The following is a 20,714-nucleotide window of genomic DNA, read 5'->3' on the forward strand; positions in this document are numbered from 1 at the left end:
CCAAGGAGGAGACTGAACCCAAAGAGGTGATCGTGTTTGATCACTCAAAAGCCCAAGCCATGCTGGCAGAGTGCCTTAAGAGTCGCGGTTTTACCAACTCTAAAATGCCGGCATTGAGTAAGAAGCACCCGTCCTTTCTTGCTCCCTCTTCTACGACCTTTCCCTTCGTAGAAAAGGCCTTCCATGCGGTCATGAAGGCGGTGGAGGAAGGAAAGCCCTGCCCTACCCTGGAGGAGTGTAGGCCTCTCTCCCTCGCCCTTCCCCCCGACGACAGATTCTGGAAAGACATCCAGTTTACTTTCACGGTCGGGAAACTGGACCCTGACGTGGCTGGACGTCAGTTCAACGAAGATCTTCCGAAGCTGAACGACCACCTTCTCCGTCGGGAGCAGGAGACCAAAGAGAGACTAGCTGCCTCCCTGTCATCAAATTCAGCTTGAGGTCATGGCCGGGGACGTTAGAGTCCCAGATCCGTATATGGTTCTCGTGAAGACCCACCTAGTGACTGTGATGAAGGACTTGTACAGCTTCATCAGGGCCCGGAGATAATAGATATACCAGATGAATGGGATGATTTAGAAATATCAGTAGGCAAGTCTAAAGGGATCAGAATAGATGTTGACAATAGAGGATGACTATTTATTACGAAGAAGCCAGTATTAATGAAAATTAAGGATTAAGTACAAGATTAGCAGATTTCAGTGTGTAGGGTGGCATAAAGAATAGATCACCTTATCACACTGAGTACTTTTAAAGATTATATTTATTCGGGAACATTGAGTTTGGGGAGGCAGTAAAATTTCTATAAACTATATCTGCCTAAAATTATATATAAATTGAACGAGAAAGGTAAACCGATGATTAAGAGTCCTATACTGGATATACAGAGGGAATTGAGACAATTTTTGGCCCAAAATTGTTTTCTTGTTATTGACAAAGTTAATACTATAAGCAAGAAGGCGATAACTTTGATTAGAATAACCAGAGCAGAGGCTCTGTTATATGTAGATGATACAATATTTCCCAGTAATAACAGAAACAAAGTGAAAAAAAAAATCTATAAGCAACTGCCGCAGTTTGGAAGAACTAAAAAAAAAATTACTTTAAGCACCAATCCACAGAAGTCAGCTGTGTTAGTATTAACACACACGCACGTTAATAACGGAAATAGCAATATGGGCAGTTGAGAATAGAATGGAGTATAAAAATGTTACGCTGTTTCATAACAGTATTTCATCAAATGATAAACGATTAGTTAAGCAACTACTGGAAGGCCAAAGAAGGAAACTATGTGGGAAATGCTGGGGAAAAGGGCATTATGGAAATGTAAAAGAAGATAATTGAAATTGAAGAAGTATATAAAGCAAGAAATCAAGAAAGAAATAAAACGTAAAGTGGCAAATGAAATTAAAAGAAGAAAAGAAAGCAGATATGACCAAGTCGAGGTTAGTAAATGGTAATGACAGAAGAGATTATGTAGGTGAACTTGACACTAATTAGGAAACAGTAATGGGAATGAAAACAAGACCTGAGTATAATAGACTTAGAAATATAGAAACATTTAACGTGATAGAGTTTGTGAGTTATGCAGAGACAGAATCGTGATGAACAGAACATATTTTTCTACGGCAAAGGACTAAGAAAATTTAGAAGCACTGTCATAGAATTAAGGAAATGAAAACGCCGACTAAAGAAGTTGCACGATATAGTAGAATAGAGTATGCAAGCTGCGGCATTTGTGTGTGAGGTAAGTGATAACAATTAACTTTCTGCAGAATGAATTGCTTTATACTTGCATATCTAATATTGTGCCCACAATCATAGTTTAAACTTTCTGTGAAATTTAAATGAAAATATACAACGTTCGATGTATTATTATTATTATTATTATTATTATTATTGTTGTTGTTGTTATTATTATTATGATTATCATTATTATTATTATTACAAGCTAAGCTATGACCCTAGTTGGAAAAGCAAGATGTTATAATCCCAAGGGCTCCACCAGGGAAAAATACTCCAGTGAGGAAAGGAAACGAGGAAATAGATAAACTACAAGAGAGGTAAAAATCAAAATATAATAAGTTAAGAACAATAATGACATTAAATTAGATCTTCCATATATAAACAATAAAAACTTGAAAATAAGAGAAAGAAGATAGAACTGCGTTCCGGAGTGTACCATAAAACAAGAGAACTCTAATCCAAGACAGTGGAAGGCCATGGTACAGAGACTATGGCACTACCCAAGACTAGAAAACAATTGTTAATTTTTTTTACCTTTGCCAAGAGGAAAGTAGCATCTGAACAATTATGTATCATTAGTTAACCCCTTGAGTGAAGAAGAATAGTTTGGCAATCCAAGTGTTGTCTGGTGTTTAAGGACTGAAGAGAATGACTATAGTATTAATGGGTCGGACTATTTGATATATGTGTAGGCAAAGCAAAATGAGGCGTAACTAAAGAGAGGGATCCAATTCTGTCTGGCCCGTCAAAGAACCCAATAACCCTAGTGGTAGTATCATAACCAATAGCCTATATACAAAATACTTGTGATAAATCCGAAAACAAAGCAATAGTGCATAAAACTGGTGAGTCCCGTCATATAGCCAACAGATAATGAAAAACAACTGCCATTCACTTCAGGTGGGGTTAGTGTGAGCGACGATTACTGAAATGAAGTTATTAATAAGCCTTTTTAAGTGATTTTATATGAATTTCTGTATCAGTCTCAGAAAACCTATGTTGGTCAATATTCGCCCCTTTTTTTTTTCTTTTGCTTATAAACTATAAGCACGGAAAGCCTTTCCAGGCAAATTTTTTCACTTTTCTTTTAGTGTTGAGACGTTTGGTTTCCTAATGTAAATAAGTCAACTAACAAGAATATTTTGAGTCAACACTAGCTATTCTACCAAATTTCGAATTATATTCCTCATGTTATATGTATTTCATTCAGGAAAAATGCAAGCTAGTTTGATCTGATTAATGAGAAGTGGTGAAAGGCATTATTTTACAATATACTTTAAATACGTGTAAGTGAAAATATATAATTCTTAGGTGCATGTAGAGGAAATATCAGCCGAGGAAGAAAGTAAATACAAGGCCCCCCCCCAAAAAAAATAAAGTTGGTGAATATAATGCAAATGAGTCCATACTTGCACTTTAGTGTTGGCGATCTAAAAATAAGGATTCAAAAGAAATAAAAAAGTAGATTGGTGTGCAAAGCAAAATACTATTTATTATTGTTGTTAAATATCTCTTCAAACTCTTTACACCTAAATGTCAAGAAGTGATATACACGTAAAATAAGGATTATCATTTCAATGGAAATGTGAAAGAATTGTTTTTTATTATCCTACCCAAAGAACATTAAAGTTAGAGATGAAATACCTGTACTTAATAGCCTACAGGCACCTGTATGGAAAATTATTCTTGAAAGATCACAGGGAGATTTAAGAAGGAATAATGAACGAGAGGTAGAAAATGAGACTCATAATGTTCTAAAACTAAACAAGTCGAATTTAACCACAGTACGTGTACATTATTGAAGTGCCGTTCAAGCGGCAATGTATTTAACTTTCAAAAGATGTAGGCAGCAGCAGGGTTGCCATCTGGCCGTTTTTGCGGCCAAATTTGCCAAATTTGGCCGTATGGAAAACTCTCTGGCCGTAAACTATTAGCCATCGACGGCCAAACAATTTGGCCGAATTTTGGCCGTATTGTTTTCAAAATGATTACATTTCATGTAATATCATTTATCTTTCATATGTTATATCTAATTTTTATTTCTAATCAGTAAAATATCAAATGAAATGACAGTATAGTGATGTAACAACCACGTAACCTACTGGCTATGTTGCCTATTGACAGACACATACAGTACAAGTGTATGTTTACTACTTGTTCAGTACTAGATAAGTGATGTAACAGCAACGTAACCTACAGGCTATATTGCTTACTGACAGATACACACACAGTACAAGACAAGTACGCGTTTAGTACTAAATAAAGAAATGCATCGAATTAGATACATTTCTAGCTTAACTTGAGCATCAGTGTGAATTTGAACCTGACGTTTTAAACAGCCAAAAGGAGACTTTATAAAAAATAGTGCTGTGATTGGTGATTGATTACCATTATGTCATTAAGTAAACCTTTTTCTACTTCAGCAAAGTTCCCCCCCCCCCCCCCTCTCTCTCTCTCTCTCTCTCTCTCTCTCTCTCTCTCTCTCTCTCTCTCTCTCTCTTCACATGCCCATAAAAAATACACATATGCATTTAATTAATTTATGCTCATACTTGTTTGTGTGTTTGAATGCATACAATGTGATACTAACTGCATGAGAGTAATGACAATAGATAAATGTAAATTCATGGCAAAGAAGTGAAGGATTAATACCTGATTTAGGCCTGCTACTCATGCATATCTAATTAATAGCCTTTTATACTACATACTTACATCTGCATTACTAATAATAATAGGCTAATGATAGTAGTTAGTGTAATAAAAAAAAATAATATTTGGCCGAATTTTGGCCGTAAACCATAGTTGATTTGGCCGGTTTGGCCGTCATATGAAAATAATTTGGCCGTAGGAGATTTTTCCCATCTGGCAACCCTGGGCAGCAGTAATTTTAAGTCAAAATTCGTTTTGACGTTTGTTTTGTGTACATTTTCCAAGTTCATGGTAGAAAAGTTTAACTCGTTATGCAAGGCGGGTTAAATGAAGTGATTTATAAGGTAATTTTGATATACATTAATTGCTGAAGGCTTAGACTAGTTTGAATTGATGGTAACCTCAAAGCACACCGTACAAAATACGAGTGTCGAATACCTTAGTGGTTGTGCTGCCAGTATATAACATTACCTTTGTTTGTATCATGTTAATTGTACCATGTAATTTATTTAATGCTTAGTTTAGGATAGGTTAAGTTAGATTAGGTTTTTTAAAAGTGATTGTGTTGTGTTTGGATAGTGGTGTGTGCATGATAACGGCCACCTGTATGTATGACGACGGCTAAGAATACGGCAGTGCAAAGGGGTTCGCAGTGGGTTGTCCGACCCCCAATTAGGTAAGTAGGTAAGGAAATGACTTGTAGGTTAGGTTATGGGGTGGGCGAAGTTTAGGTTAGTTGTCTATTTTTTATGCACGCTGGAGGAACTGGCCGCTGATATACAAAGGCCCCTTTGGTTAGATTAGGATGTTTTTTTAATGGGTTAATATATGATACTCTAATATTTAGCGAAACTGGAATTCGCTATAAAATACGGAAGAGTACGGGCTAGTTTGGTATTTTTCTTTATATGTTTAATATGGGCTGGGGCATAATAATTACGTTTCGGTCTATTAAAATGTGAAGTGTGTTTTTCACTCCAAGTCCATTGTTTACATCTGAGAGACTGAAGGGGACTTATTACGCATGCGTTTTCCTATGGTTTGGGGTGCTTTCTGTGCATTTAAAATGAGATATTTGTCAGATGGTTTTTTCAAACCAATTACAAATACTGTAGTTCTTCATAAGTTCCCGGATGTTGTTATTTAACAGCCATTTTTTTCCCACCATTGTGTTCAGTTTTAAGTTAAAGACATTCCAAGAAGGGAAGCACATCAATCTATTTAAAAATTTAGTGTAATTTTGTTTATGCCGACAATTGAATATGATGAAAATGCTTTCCGTTCAGTGTAAAGCTATTGATACTTATGGGAAATTGGAAAATAACAGCGAATTAAGGCCTCAAAAGTTCGATTGTGACATAATTTTCAATGAAGGCCAGAACATTTTCTAATGCAAAGATTTTGTAAAGATTACCAAGAAAAGAAAATAGGTGACGGTGTCAATCATTAGGTAATGAGTTACTTGGGATTTATGTTTTCTTAATGGAAGGATTTATTTGTGATTTACTTTATCATATTGTAAGGATTAATTTGTGATTAATTTTTAGTTTGTGACCTGGGAATGGGGGGTGGTCCGGCTAGTGGTTGTGACCTGGGAAGGGGGGTTCGGGCGCTTACCCCGGCTAGGGGTTATGACCAGGGGGGTCCCGGGGCTTGCCCCCCTGCTAGGAGTTGTAACCTGGGAACCATTAGGTTAGGTTAGGTGGGTTTGTTAGGTTCTGTACCCTTTTGCAAATCTCAAAAATGTTAAATAATTATATTTTGCCAGTTTTCAGCCATTTACATGAACCATATATTTTTCCAACTGGTTATCTTGAGCTTCTTTTGCATTTCTGACCATTATTATTGCTGTAAATCCCTCGTTTATGTCATTTCCCCACCCAAAAAACCCGGTTTCCCACTGAGGTCCTCCATAATTGGCTTTATATGGGGGGGGGGTTCCACAAATTCATGAACGGGTGGTTTGCCTCAATAATCATGGTCAGAAATGCATAAAAAGATAGCCAGTAGGAAATATATATGGTTCATGTATTTGGCTAGAAAATAAAGTATCATATATTTACATTCTTCTGTAACTCAACTTCCTACAAACCCCCATATACCTATTCTAGGTTAGGTTGCCAAATAAATTTTCATTGGACCCTTTATTTCTTGTTCTTTGTCTTAACCCATTATTGTAAATTATATGATTATACGCTCTTGTTTGTTAGGGTACTGTGAATGCATACCTTGGTGCCTTGCACCCTCATGTCTACTCGGAAGGTTTTCATTTCGTTTTAGCAATATCCTAAAACATATCTAACGTTGAATTAAATTAGGAGGAACCCTATGGGTGTTTTGGGTGCCTCTGGTTGTTAATCTGGTTAATACTTCATTCTGCTCTTGGGTTGTGTTGCCTTGTGTTTTTGTTCTTCATTTGCAGTAACCCTAGCCCTATTCTTATGTAAGACAAAGAGACTTATAGGGAGCTCTAGGAAAAATCGCGGGCATGCACTGTCAACATTGGAATTAAACGATCGATGTGACGACAGCAAAATATATGGTAAAATTATAGTTACAGATGGTAAAACATTTCAAAAAGAAAACATATGTTTTCCTGTAGTAAATAATGTGATTTAACCGAATTTGACGTTCATTTCAATGGCAAGCAAACAGAACAATCAGTTCAACTTCTTGTTTTACCATTATATACCGATTTCCCAATATGTTTTTCTCACGCAAAACCCTGGGTTACCCATTATCGATGTATATATATATATATATATATATATATATATATATATATTATATATATATATATATATATATATATATAGATATATATATATATATATATATATATATATATATATATATATATATATATATATATACACACATCGATAATGGGGGACCCCCGTGGGATCAGTGGGTTTTGCGTGAGAAAAACACAAGGGCGTTTGTTCCGTAACTGGAATACATACCACACTATTTAATAGGGGTATTACTTTCGGCGTAGCTGAAATGACGAGTCATTAATTTTTAACGAGGGTTTACTACCCACACGGTCATATTGGCAGCCATTAACGCTTTTTGTTCTTTCTTTTTCTAGTTACTGTGTACATGAAGTTGGCCTCTGCAACCATGCGCACCTGCCCTGGTTTTCCCGACCGCCCCTGTGGAACGTTCATGTCGGCGGTCGAGACCGATCTTTACGCCCTTTGTCCTTGTAGGGACCAACGGTGTGATAGTGTCAACAAGTGTAGAGAGTGGTCAGCCTCCCAGTGGGGGAGGTTTTCATGACAGCGGAAGAAGAAGTCTAAGCGGTATATTTCTCCTTCGAAGGTTGCTTCGATGGAAGAAAAACCCAAGGCCTCTTCTTCTGTTGCCCAAACTTCCTCCGAAGCTCCCACTCGGTCGGTCTCTTTCGAGAGACCGTCGAGTGGTAGCATAGACCGAATTATTTCTAACCAAATTCGGGTCTCGAGAGATAACGTTGCTTCCCCTAGTGTACCAGCTCCACCTCTCCCCCCGGGGGAGGACATGTCACTAACTTCCCTTTTTCAGCTTTGGTCCTCCTTGGGGCTTACGGGTTTGCCCTCCAAGGAGGTTTTGCTTGATTATATCCGCCTGGGTGCTGCTGTCAAGCAATCGTCGTCACCGTCAGAGGTTGATCCTCTGTCTCTTGTCGACGTTGTGGTGTCAGAGGTATCAAATGCGGTTTCACCCATCTCCTCTTCCACTCCAGACTCTACGGTAGCTGATGGCTTAGTTTCCCCCCATTCCTGATCATCCTACGAGGGGGAAACTAAGTCCATCGTCAGTCTCTCCTGCTAATGTTTCTCGCCCTCTGGGGAGTTCACTTAGAGAGACTCCTCTTTGGAGGACTGCTGAAGGTCAGCTTGCTGATCCAACGGTCCCCAGAGGACGCATCCGTCGGGAGGCTCGCCTTCCTCTTCGCCATAGAGGCCTTCCTTCAGCTGTGATGAGGAGGCGCCTCTTTGGTTCAACGTCTTCTATGCAGTCCCCTGCAGAGGAGCCTGTAGACCGATCTTCCATCACTGCACCTGCATTGGTCCTAGACCTTTCAGCAGATCGTTCGCGATCTCCTTCGGTGGAAGGTCGTCCTTTTAAAGGACACGTCGACCTTCCACCCGACAGACCTGCCGTTGCCGTTCCTGCATGGGCCTAACAAGGCTCCACTTGAACGCGCTATTGCACGCCAACAATCCACGCAACCTGACAAGCGCTCATCAGTAGCTCGTCAGACTGCATCACTACAGCGCGCTGCTCATCCTGCTCGCCCTAACACAGGGCGAGCCAACGATCGCCTGCTAGCCCTGCGCTCACGCGCCCTGCACGTATGCGCCAACAATCTCCTACGCGCCAGCGCCCACCTGCACGTCAACATTCACCTGCGCGGCGTTCACCTGCGCAGCGTTCTCCTGCGCGCAAATTACCTGCAAGCTATTGTTCTCTTGTGCGCCAGTACTCTCCCGCACGCCAACATTCTCCTGCGCGCCAACTTTCTCCTGCAGGCAAGTTTGTAGATGAGACAGCTTTGCTGCCCTCACCCTCGTGCCATTCCTTATCAATGCGCCAGCGCTCACCTGCGCGCCAGCCTTCTCCTGCGTGCACTTACAAAGATACTCGCTCGCGCCATGCGCACGCGCGCCATCCATCGCCTAGGGATGCGCGCCAACATTCTCCCGCGCGCCCATCATGAATCTACAGCGCGCCCGCGTGCTAGGGAACATTCTCCGGCGCACGCGCACCCTAAGGGTTTGACAGATGCGCGCTAACACACTCCCGCGTGCTTATCGTGATTCTCCTGCGCGCACCATCAGTCTCCCGCCCGCTATCTTCAATATTCACTCTCGCGCGAGCGCCATTATTCTCCCTCGCGCGAACGTCAATATTCTCCTGCATGTGAGCCTGCGCATCACAAGGAACGACGTCCGGCAAGGTCGCCATCGCCTCATTCCCCTCTCCGCAAGCGCATACCACCGCGCATTGTGGGAGAAGGGAAACTTCCAGAGTTGTTCAGGATCCCAAAGCTACCAAAGGCGAATCCACATATTCCAGTGACTCCTCCCAGGGATCCTTCAGTCCCTTTCCCTTCAGGGGGTATGTCTGACAGTACGTCTGTCAGCCAACAGCCCTGGTTTAGTGCCCCGATCAGAGCCGTAACTCAGGCTTTCAAGCCTGTCCTCTCTGAGCTAGGACACGGAACCATGGCTTTCTCTACCCCTCTGAAGAGGAAAAGAGGAGTTCTGGATGTGGTCATTTTCCCAGGGGCGACTCCGCCTTCAAGGCAGGTTCCTCCTATTCCTCGGACTGACTCTCCTTCCCTTTCAGACGAAGATCTCCCGTCACCAAGGAAATCACGCTAAGAGAGATTTACCCCATCGCACCAATGGAGGAAACCTCTCTTCACGCCGAGAGTTCCACATAGTCCGGGATTAGAAGGAACATGCCACCCTCATCAATGTTGGAGTCTTACATCTTTCCCCGGAAGGAATCCAAAGACTCCAAAAGATTGCTTAAGTCCTCCACTAGGGCTAAGATGGAGCCAGCCAGCCACTCAGGGAATGTCCGCGATTCTCCCCAAGAAGAGTCTTTGGGGATAGAAGGAGACTTCACTGCAAGTCCTACAACAGGAGGAGACCAGCAGGAGTCAGAACACGCATTTTGGCAGGTTCTGACTTTAATGAGGGCTCTCAACGGGTTTTCCGACCCAGAGATCCCTTCTCGAGAGAGCAAAGATCACATCTTTGGTACTCAGAATCCCTCTGAGACCAGTGCAGCCCTGCCCTGGTCTCATTGGGTAAAGAGTACCAGGAATAAGATCGCCCAGCAGCTCTCCGAGAAGTCCTCCTCCAACCGTTTCGGTACCACCAACAAGCTCCTCCCACCTCCTCACGTACAGCAGAGGAGGTACTTTGAGATCCTGGAGGAGCCTTGTTTAGCTCTTCCACTTTACCACTCGCTAAAAGAGCTAACCAGGGGTGTCCCTCTTGAGAGACTCTCCAACCGGCAGGTTTCGTTCTCGGCAGCCGAGATCCTCAACCAGGAGAAGGTAGCGAAGTGTGCTATGCAAGCCACTTCGTGGCTCGATATCTGGTTGGGGACCTTAGGTATCCTGATACGTCCTGAAGATTTCTCCAAGGAACGTACCAGGAAAGCTATGGAAACCTTCCTCCTCTCAGGTACTCGCACAATTGAGTTTCTGGCCCACCAAGTCTTGAACTTGTTGGCAAATACCATCCTGAAACGTCGGGATGCAGCAGCTGAGAGATTCCACCAGAAGGTTTCTAGCGCCGAGATCAATAGGCTCAGACATTCTTCCATGGAGGAGTCTGTTCTATTCGAGCCTAAGGATGTGGAATATGCTGCTGAGAGGTGGAGGAAGTCACATCAAGACTCCCTCCTCCATAGGGTTTCAACATCTAAGCCCTATAAGCCTCCAGCACCTCAGCAGTCCCATCCAGCCAAGACCCCTACGACGACAACAGCAGCGAAGATGATGGTGTCTAAGCCCTTTCCTGTCCAAGAAAGGAAAGACAAAAAGTCCTCCAGGGGAGGCAAAAATTCTAGAGGGAGCAGCCGAGGCCGCAAACGCTAGGGTAGGCAGTCCCCCTGCATTTCCACCAGTGGGGGGATGCCTACAAAGTTGCGCAATCAGGTGGAAGCAACTCGGGGCCGATTCCTGGACAATCTCCGTGATCAGTCTAGGATATTGCGTCGCGTTCATAACATCTCTACCTCCCCTGACGACGAATCCAGTGTTATTGAACTCCCTTGCCATGGGATCGGCAAGGGGGCAAGTCCTTCGGGAAGAAGTCCAGACCCTGTTAAAGAAGGGCGCTCTCTAAGAGGTCTTCAACGGATCCCCAGGCTTCTTCAGTCGACTCTTTCTTGTAAAGAAGGCGTCTGGAGGCTGGAGTCCAGTCATCATCCTCTCAGCTCTGAACAAGTTTGTCAAACAAACTCCGTTCAGCATGGAGACGGCAGACACGGTCAGACTAGCAGTAAGACCGCAAGACTTCATGTGCACACTGGATCTAAAGGACGCATACTTCCAGATCCCAGTCCATCCGTCTTCAAGGAAGTACTTGAGATTCAGCTTGGGCAACAGAAAATACAAGTTCAAAGTGCTGTGCTTTGGTCTTTCCACAGCACCACAAGTCTTCACCAGAGTGTTCACCCTAGTATCATCTTGGGCACGCAGGATTGGCATCCGTCTCCTCCGTTATCTGGACGACTGGCTAATCCTAGCAGACTCAGTGTCAACCCCTCTTCAACACCAAGACAAACTTCTGAGACTTTACCAAGATCTGGTGATCATGGTAAATCTCGAGAAGTCCTCCCTGCTTCCCACTCAAAGACTGGTATACTTAGGCATGATTATAGACGCCACTCTCCACAAAGCCTTCCTATCATACGACAGGATAGCAAGGCTGAGGAAGGTCGCAAGACCTTTTCTCAGACGAGAAGAACTTCCAGCCCAATCGTGGTTATGTGTCCTTGGTCACCTTTCATCGCTGGCCCGTCTAGTTCACAATGGTCGCCTCAGGATGAGATCCCTGCAGTGGCGACTCAAGTCCCGGTGGAATCAAGCTTACGACTCCCCGGACATCCAGATCCCCATGTGACCTGCGGAACTGACAGACCTCGAGTGGTGGGTGGCAATCGAGAACCTACGAAAGGGGGTGGATCTTCTCGTCCTCCCTCCAGATTTGATGCTGTTTTCAGACGCTTCAAAAAAAAAAAAGGGTGGGGGGCCCACGTGCTGCGCCACACAACATCAGGCCTCTGGTCAGTGTCAGAAAAGTACCTCCACATAAATCTTCTAGAGATGAAGGCCATTTTTCTAGCCCTTCATCAGTTCTAACAGCACCTGGCAAGTCACTCCGTGGTGGTGATGAGTGACAACACCACAGTAGTGGCCTACATCAACAAGCAAGAAGGTACTTTTTTGCAGCAGCTATCCCATCTAGCAGTAGAGATATTGAGATGGGGCGAAATCTACTCGATACCACTATCAGCACGCTTCATTCCGGGCAAGAGGAATGTGCTTGCCGACAATCTGAGCAGAGCATCTCAGATAGTGAGTACCGAGTGGTCTATGGGTCATCTAGTAGCCAACAAAGTCCTGACTTTGTGGGGTTCTCTGACTGTGGACCTCTTCGCAACGGCCCTGAACTTCAGGATCCCGCTGTACTGTTCCCCAGTCCCAGACCCCAAGGCTCTCTGGCAAGATGCTTTCCAACAACGGTGGGACAACATCGACGTTTACGCCTTTCCCCCGTACTGTCTGATGAAGAGGGTACTCAACAAGACTAGAACATCGGTCAATCTTTCAATGACCCTCATAGCTCCGCTTTGGCATCACGCAGAATAGTTCCTGGACCTTCTGCAACTCCTAACGGAGCCTCCAAGAGAACTCCCTCTGCGACACAATCTACTCAAACCACCACATGCCAACATCTTCCACAAAGCCGTAGCTTCACTACGACTTCACGCCTGGAGACTATCCAGCATCTCCTCTCTGAGAGAGGGTTTTCGCAACAAGTTGCGATCAGGATGTCTGGACTTCTGCGGAAGTCATCAGCAGCAGTCTACCAGGCAAAGTGGAAAGTCTTTTGTGGTTGGTGTCGTAGAAGGGGTATCTCTCCACTCGGTGTCACTATTCCAGCAATAGCGGAGTTCCTCGTGTAATTGCGTGAAGAAATGCGTCTCAGTCCCGGCAGTGAAAGGCTATCGCTCAGCCTTAAGTCTCGCCTTCAGACAGAAAGGAATGGACATTTCTTCATCGCTAGAACTTTCTCTACTCATACGGAGTTATGAACTTACCTGCCCCTAGTCGGAAGTGAGACCTCCCCCATGGAACGTGGTCCTATGAACCATTACGGCAGGCATCAGATCGCCACCTAACCTGGAAGACAGTATTTCTACTAGCTTTGGCCTTGGCCAAGCAAGTCAGCGAACTTCATGGTCTCTCGTATGACATTGCCCATTCAATGGGATGGGGAGAGGTAACGTTCAGCTTCGTCCCTGAGTTTATTGCTAAGACTCAGAACCCAGGAGTAGCAGATCCTCGATTCAACTCCTTCTGGATTTCTAGTCTCTGCACTGTAACAGATGACCCAGACGATCTCTTACTATGCCCAATGAGAAGCTTGAGGCTGTACCTCAAGGGAACAGCCGCAGCCCGTCCTCGTGTGCCAGCACTATTCATCAGCACAGGAAGGACTAAGAGGAGGGTCACCAAGAACACCATCTCTGCATGGATTTGCTGGTCATATACCTGGCACTGAATCCAGACCTTCCTCCGTCACGTCGCCCTAGAGCACATGATGTCGGGGACATAGCTACGTCCCTGGCCTTCAAAAGAAATTTTTTCAGTGACGCAAGTTCTTCAAGCTGGGGTGTGGAAAAGACAGACCACGTTCACATCCCACTTCCTGCAAGATGTGACCCACAGGAGACTCGATACTTTTTCTATCGGTCCTGTGGTGGCTGCACAACAGTTGGTTTAAAACCTTAAGGTCCTTATTGGACAAGTAGCAGTAGGTTGAGGGCATTGTTACCCAATTTTAGTCTGCATAAATGAAAAGGTTTGACTGGCCCTTATTCTTTTCTTCATCTTCCCCTCTCTTGGGGAAAGGAGCATCCTGGGTTCTCTGCATAGCTGACCTCAAACCACCGCAGGTAAACCATGCTTCCTTGTGTTCCTAGTATTAAGATTAATACTTTTACGACCCCATACCTTGACGAGGTGGTATTGGAAAAGTCCTAGTATACAAGTTTTCTATCTAAAGAACTTCAGAACAACATTCTTGGACGAGTCACACTTCTACATACCTTCACAAACAGCTTGTGTAGGCCACAGACCTTGCGTAGCAAGGTTTTAGCGAGGTGCAGGGCTCCCTATTTCTTGAGTGTAACACACTCAAATAAGGAGCCCCCGGGCAAAGCCAAAAAGCCAGACTGACTGGGACGTCCACCCTTCCTAATGCAAGGGTTTGTATTCCAGTTACGGAACAAATGACAAATTCGTAGATAATTTGTATTTTGCCTAACTATACAAACCTTGGCTATTTAACCAAACTTGCCCGCCAGCCCTATCCCCCTTGAAGTCCTACCTCCAAGCAAAGTGAGCTCAAGCACAGGTGTGTGAGGGGGGTTGGTTAGCAAGCTACCCTCCCCTACACACCGCTAGTTATTAATGGCTCGTCATTTCAGCTACGCCGAAAGTAATACCCCTATTAAATAGCTAAGGTTTGTATAGTTAGGAAAAATACAAATTATCTATGAATTTGTCATTTTTCTAAAGGATTAAGCTGTATTTTTGTTGAAAAGCTTTTCCCATCCGTAACTATAATAAAACCGATTATATTATAGTGTTGACTAAATCAGTTTTTGAGGTGCCATATACCCCTGTTTTCCACTTGGGCATTTCCTAATTTTATAGGTATGGTGGTAGGGAAGGTTATTTGATGTCAAAGCCATAATAAAAGTATAGTAAAACTTGATGGCTTGACATGAAACCTTAAGGCACTGAATTAGTCATGTATTTGCCCCAGAATCAAAGCCATGGGCTAGGTAATAGATTTGAATTTTGGTATTTATTTCATTACTAAAACTATAATTAGCCCAAATGTTATATTAAAAGGCATATGAAAGGCTGCTTTCTGAGATATTTACTGGTGTATATTGTTGTTGTCCCCTAACATATTCCTACTTCTTTACCGTCAGATGATATGAGATTCATTTTTAAAAAGGACCACATGTCCAAGCAGCTGTACAACATCAAAATGACTCAAAATAGAATGCCATTTATCAACCTAACGTAGTATTTTCAGATTTTAAAATTTGCTTAATTTGTTCAAATTTGTTGATCCCAATTGTACATTTAAAATGTCTGGTTTTGATTAGGCCAAGTACAGATGATTTATCAAGTTTAGTTAGCTTCTGACACCTTAGGTTAGGTTTGGGTCTGTCCTTGGGTTTCACTATCAGTTTATGTGTTCCTGGCCTCTCTTGAAAACCCTGGTTTTTCAATATTAAACTTAGCCGGTGATCATATAGCTGTCAGCTCTGCTGCCCGACAGAAAAACCTAAGGACAAAATACGCCAGCGATCGCTATACAGGTGGGGGTGTACATCAACAGCGCCATCTGTCGAGCAGGTACTCAAGTACTCCATGTCAACACAGAACCAATTTTCTCTCTGTCGTGCCACTGGCAAGACCTACTAAAATACGCTGTTACTAACTGGATTTGTTTTCACAACTATTTGGTGAAGTACACTATTCTAGTTTTGAGCTTTCGCTATGCAGGGGTTTTATCTTCATCTCAAAACTTGAACTCGTTTTGGATAGATTTAATTATGGTGACTAAGAGAGTATGGACTCTTTCACTTTTAAATGGCCGACCCTTCCCTTAGATGGAAGTGTGTTTAGGTTTTTAGTAATTTTGCTTAACACGTTATAGATCTATATATTTTATATCTCTCGCCTTTATTAGGCCTCTTCGATTAACTTTCCATTTATTATAAACATATAAAAAGAAATTTTTATGTTTTGTTTATTTGCGACCTTTCCTGATAGTAGGCGGTCCTCACTTGGAACCGAAGTTAATCAACGTTGAGCCCGTTATATCGTATTTAGCCTTTAAAGAATTTGAAACTTTTTAAATTTAATGTTTTATGAAAGAATTTCTTTGATAGTCTTCGTACTGTTTTCAAAGATGAACTAACGTTTTGTTTTTTTAGACTACGCAGTTGTTGACGTTCAGGACGTTCAACATGCGCTCTATCGTTACGATAGAGAGAGAGTGTATCACGGTTTCACTTTGCAGTAAGAGTAAATAGATTCTGACGTTTCGTTCATTCTTTCTTAACTTAAATGGTTTAAATTCTAAATTAAAGGAACTTTTTATTTGGAAAACCTTTCAGTTTTTTCCTTTAGCCATATAACATGTTTTTTTTGACGATATATAATTGGGCTCTTCTCTCAGGTGCGAAATCAAGAGAGAAAGAGAGAGAGAGATTGAGACGGAGGGAGAGAGATGAGAGAAAACGTTCCGTTCAAGCGGGTAACGTTGTTCTCGTGTCACTCTCCTCCCTAGTCGCTGTACGGGGAAGAAGGTAAAACGTTTCTAGGGTTTTATTCTTGTCCCCAGGCTATGTGCGGTGAGAGATTGTAAACGTAGTTTAATTGAACTAGTGTTTAGTCTCTTTCCCAGCCACTGAATTCTTTATCTTTATATGTTTTCTGTTTTTGCTAGTATTAATGAGCTGCATTATACGACTGTTTTCGCAATTACTACCTTTTAATGAAGGGTAGAATTGCGTGTTTCAGGTAGAAATCAGTAAAAGTTTCGATTTCAGTGAAATAAGTGCAAAACAGAAAATCGAAGTGATAAAGTGATATGCGCAAAGTGTTACAGTGTTGCGTCCGAGGGTTCGTCTGTTCGTGCCTGTCGTTCACCTAGTCCGGGACCTCTTGCAAGCTCCCAAGCCCAGGGGAGAAGTAATGTCGAACGACTTATGGGTTCGTCAGGCCGTGGTTTCGGGCGTATCTACCCAAGATCGCCCCACCCACACAAAGACGAGAGAGCCCATTTACTTCTCGTCTGCGGAAGAGGTTTCTCGTAAGAAACCTTGGACCAAGGTCTCGCAGCTTATTAAGTGCAAGTCGGTCCCTTCCGCGCAAGTCCAACGGCCCAGGTGTAGCCACTGGGTCAGTTCGGACTCGCTGCAGTCTTCCGACGACTGCTCACCTCCTAAGAGAGGCAAAGCGGTACCGCAACAGGCAGTAACACCGTCTGTTGCCGCACCTGCTACTGTAGACCCTAAGTGGTCTTTGCTACAGTCTATGCAGACACAGTTAGCATCTTTTATGCAGGAGTATCGTGCGGAGTAGGTTGACGCTGCACCCGTTAGCCTACAACCTACCACGGTTGTGCGTACAGTAGACACTGACGCTACCTGCTCCCGCACTCCGCTTGTGAGAGTTCCACCTCCCATGCGCAGTGTACCCTGCCAGCCGCACGTTGACGTTCACAGACGCACGCTACCCTCCGTTGACGTTCGCGAGTTGCCACAACAACAGGAGGGTGGAGTTAAGTTGCTTTGTTTTGACACTGTGCGTCAACCTCCGCAACCCACTGTGGTTACCGCTACTCGCCCGCAGCAGACTAGTCAGTCAGGAGTAGAGGCTTTGCTTCCCCACACAGCTATGGTTGTTGCCAGCTCACAGACTGTCAAGCAGTTACATGACGTTGCCTTCTGGTCTGCTACTAATGCACCAGTGCTGTATGTCCTCACGCACCTGTTGTGGTTGACAGTTCAGTTTTTGGCAGTTCACAGACTGTCAGGCAGTTACATAACGTTGCCTTCTGGTCTGCTGCTAATGCACCAGTGAGACCCTCACTGAGATACCTAGCTTTTCTCGGACAAGGTTCCTGTAGATGAGAAAGTGCTGTTCTCCCTCCTACTGATATTCCTTAGAGGACTCTGTCATTTGGAGAGGAGCCTTAAGCTGCTTAGCCTCCTATGGACTTTAATTAAATCATGATGATTTTTTAAGGATCTTCGTCCGGATCTTGTAACTGCTGCTCCTCGTTCGCCTCACGTCAGAACTTACACTAGGCCTAGCTACTTCGAAGCCGTTGTTGTTAAGCTAGTGCTCTCTCGCTCTCCTAGAGAGCGTTACGTTGGCTAGGCGACTGGTTTTGCACCAGGAGGAGTTTCAGTGATACAGCCTTTGATTTCCCTTCTTTTAAACTGGCTTATAGAGCGAGAGTCTGATAGGACACGAGAGAAGTTCTCGGCTTGGGAGTTCATGCCTCTGCCCAGGTAGACTTCTCAATTCTGGTAGACTTGCCCTGGCGCCTAGCCAGGAGACGCTCCAGTTGTTTACAGGTCAACTTCTCAACTTTTGTCGAGCCTTTGAAGTTTTGCTGTACTATTATGCACACATAACAAGGCTTCCAGGGATGGTAAATGGTTCCGCCTCAGTCGCTAACCCCGTCTGTTGCCACACCTGCTCCCGTAGACCCTAAATGGGCTTTGCTGCAAGACATGCAGTCCAAGCTTGTGTCCTTGATAGAGGACTTAAATACGGAGAAGAACCTTCTGGCCAACAACCTTCCTACCGGTTGGTTGTGCGCCCTGTTGACGCTGAGGTATCCTACTCGCGTCTGCCAGTTGAGGTGGTTCCTCCACCGATGCAACCCAGTGTGGGTTGCCAGTCGCACGTTGACGTTAAGCGACGCTCGGAGGTGGTTGTTGACGTTCAGTGTGTCACTAGGAAGACGTTCAACAACCAGCAGAGGTGACTTGTTGTGACGCAGTGCGTCAACCTCAGCAACCCGGTAGGGTGTTGACTGCACAACCCAGACAGTCTAGACAGTTTCGGGTTGACGCTGTACTTCCTCGCGCAACCATGGTTGTTGACAGTTCACAGACTGTGCAGTAGTGCCATGATATTGCGTCCGGCTCTGTCACGCATCCACCAGTGCGACCGGATTCAGCGAGTCAGACGTTGCCCACTCCGTTGCCGTTTCCTCATCAGTTTCAGATGAGGACGTTGCTGAACAAGACGATCAACCCCCAGCCCTGCTATCCATCCAGAAGATGCTGAAGAAGGAACGCTGCCCAGTCAGGCTGTGGATGAGTCTGGTAGGGACACTGTCATCCGTGGATCAATTTGTGTCACTAGGAAGACTACACCTCCGTCCTCTTCTATACCATCTAGCTTTTCACTGGAAAAAGGACAAGACGCTAGAAGCGGTCTCGATCCCGGTTTCCGGAAAGATAAAGTCTGGTCTGATTTGGTGAAAGGACTATATCAACCTTAGAGAGGGTCTTCCCCTGACTGTTCAGACTCCCAACCACGTTCTCTTCTCGGACGCATCGGACGTAGGCTGGGGTGCGACATTAGACGGTAGGGAATGCTCGGGATTATGGAACTCGAGTCAAAGGACAATGCATTTCAACTGCAAGAAGCTACTGGCAGTACGTCTGACCTGGAAAAGCTTCAGGTCTCTCCTTCAAGGCAAAGTGGTGGAGGTGAACTCGGACAACACCACGGCTTTGGCGTACATCTCCAAGCAAGGAGGGACCTACTCTCTGACATGGTACGAGATCGCAAGGGACCTCCTCACCTGGTCAAAAGGTCTAGACATTTCACTAGTAACGAGGTTCATCCAAGGCAACTTGAATGTCATGGCAGATTGTCTCAATCGGAAGGGACAAATAATTCCAACAGAATGGACCCTCCACAAGGATGTATGCAAGAGACTTTGGGCCACCTGGGGCCAGCCAACCATAGATCTCTTCGCAACCTCGATGACCAAGAGGCTCCCAATATTTTGCTCACCAATCCCGGACCCAGCAGCAGTTCATATAGATGCCTTTCTACTTGATTGGTCACATCTAGATCTATATGCATTTCCTCCGTTCAAGATTGTCAACAAGGTACTGCAGAAGTTCGCCTCTCACGAAGGGACAAGGTTGACGCTAGTTGCTTCCCTCTGGCCCGCGAGAGAATGGCTCACCGAGGTACTTCGATGGCTAGTAGACGTTCCCAGAACACTTCCCCTAAGGGTGGACCTTCTACGTCAGCCACGCGTAAAGAAGGTACACCAAGGCCTCCACGCTCTTCGTCTGACTGCCTTCAGACTATCGAAAGACTCTTGAGAGCTAGAGGCTTTTCGAAGGAGGCAACCAGAGCGATTGCTAGAGCAAGGAGAACATCCACCCTTAGAGTCTACCAATCGAAGTGGGAAATCTTCCGAAACTGGTGCAAGTCAGTATCCGTATCCTCGACCAGTACCTCTGTAACTCAAATAGCTGACTTTCTCTTATATCTGAGGAAAGAACGATCTCTTTCAGCTCCCACTATCAAGGGTTACAGAAGCATGTTGACATCAGTCTTCCGTCACAGAGGCTTAGATCTTTCCAACAATAAAGATCTACAGGACCTCCTTAAGTCTTTTGAGACCACGAAGGAGCGTCGTTTGGTTACACCTGGTTGGAATTTAGACGTGGTACTAAGATTCCTTATGTCAGACAGGTTCGAACCGCTACAATCAGCCTCCCTGAAAGATCTCACCTTTAAGACTCTTTTCCTGATATGCTTAGCCACAGCTAAAAGAGTCAGTGAGATTCATGCCTTCTGCAAGAACATCGGATTCTCATCCGAAACGGCTACATGTTCTACAACTTGGTTTTCTAGCCAAACACGAGCTGCCTTCTCGGCCTTGACCAATATCGTTCGATATTCCAAACTTATCGTATGGTTGGAAATGAACTAGAAAGAGTCTTAT

The 20,714-nt window shown here is 44.2% G+C and overlaps 1 protein-coding gene across 1 annotated transcript in view; it reads left to right on the forward strand.

Moving 5' to 3' along the window:
• Positions 1-4,620: 4,620 nt before the first annotated feature.
• Positions 4,621-20,714, forward strand: part of APC4 (anaphase-promoting complex subunit 4) — a 75,128-nt gene continuing 59,034 nt past the window's right edge. The window contains exon 1 of the mRNA XM_068375124.1: positions 4,621-4,739. The gene's annotated coding sequence lies outside the window, so the exon portion shown is untranslated. The remainder of the gene's footprint in view (positions 4,740-20,714) is intronic.

Source organism: Palaemon carinicauda, chromosome 6 (genome assembly GCF_036898095.1).
Source record: "Palaemon carinicauda isolate YSFRI2023 chromosome 6, ASM3689809v2, whole genome shotgun sequence".
Classification (NCBI taxonomy): Eukaryota; Metazoa; Arthropoda; class Malacostraca; order Decapoda; family Palaemonidae; genus Palaemon; species Palaemon carinicauda.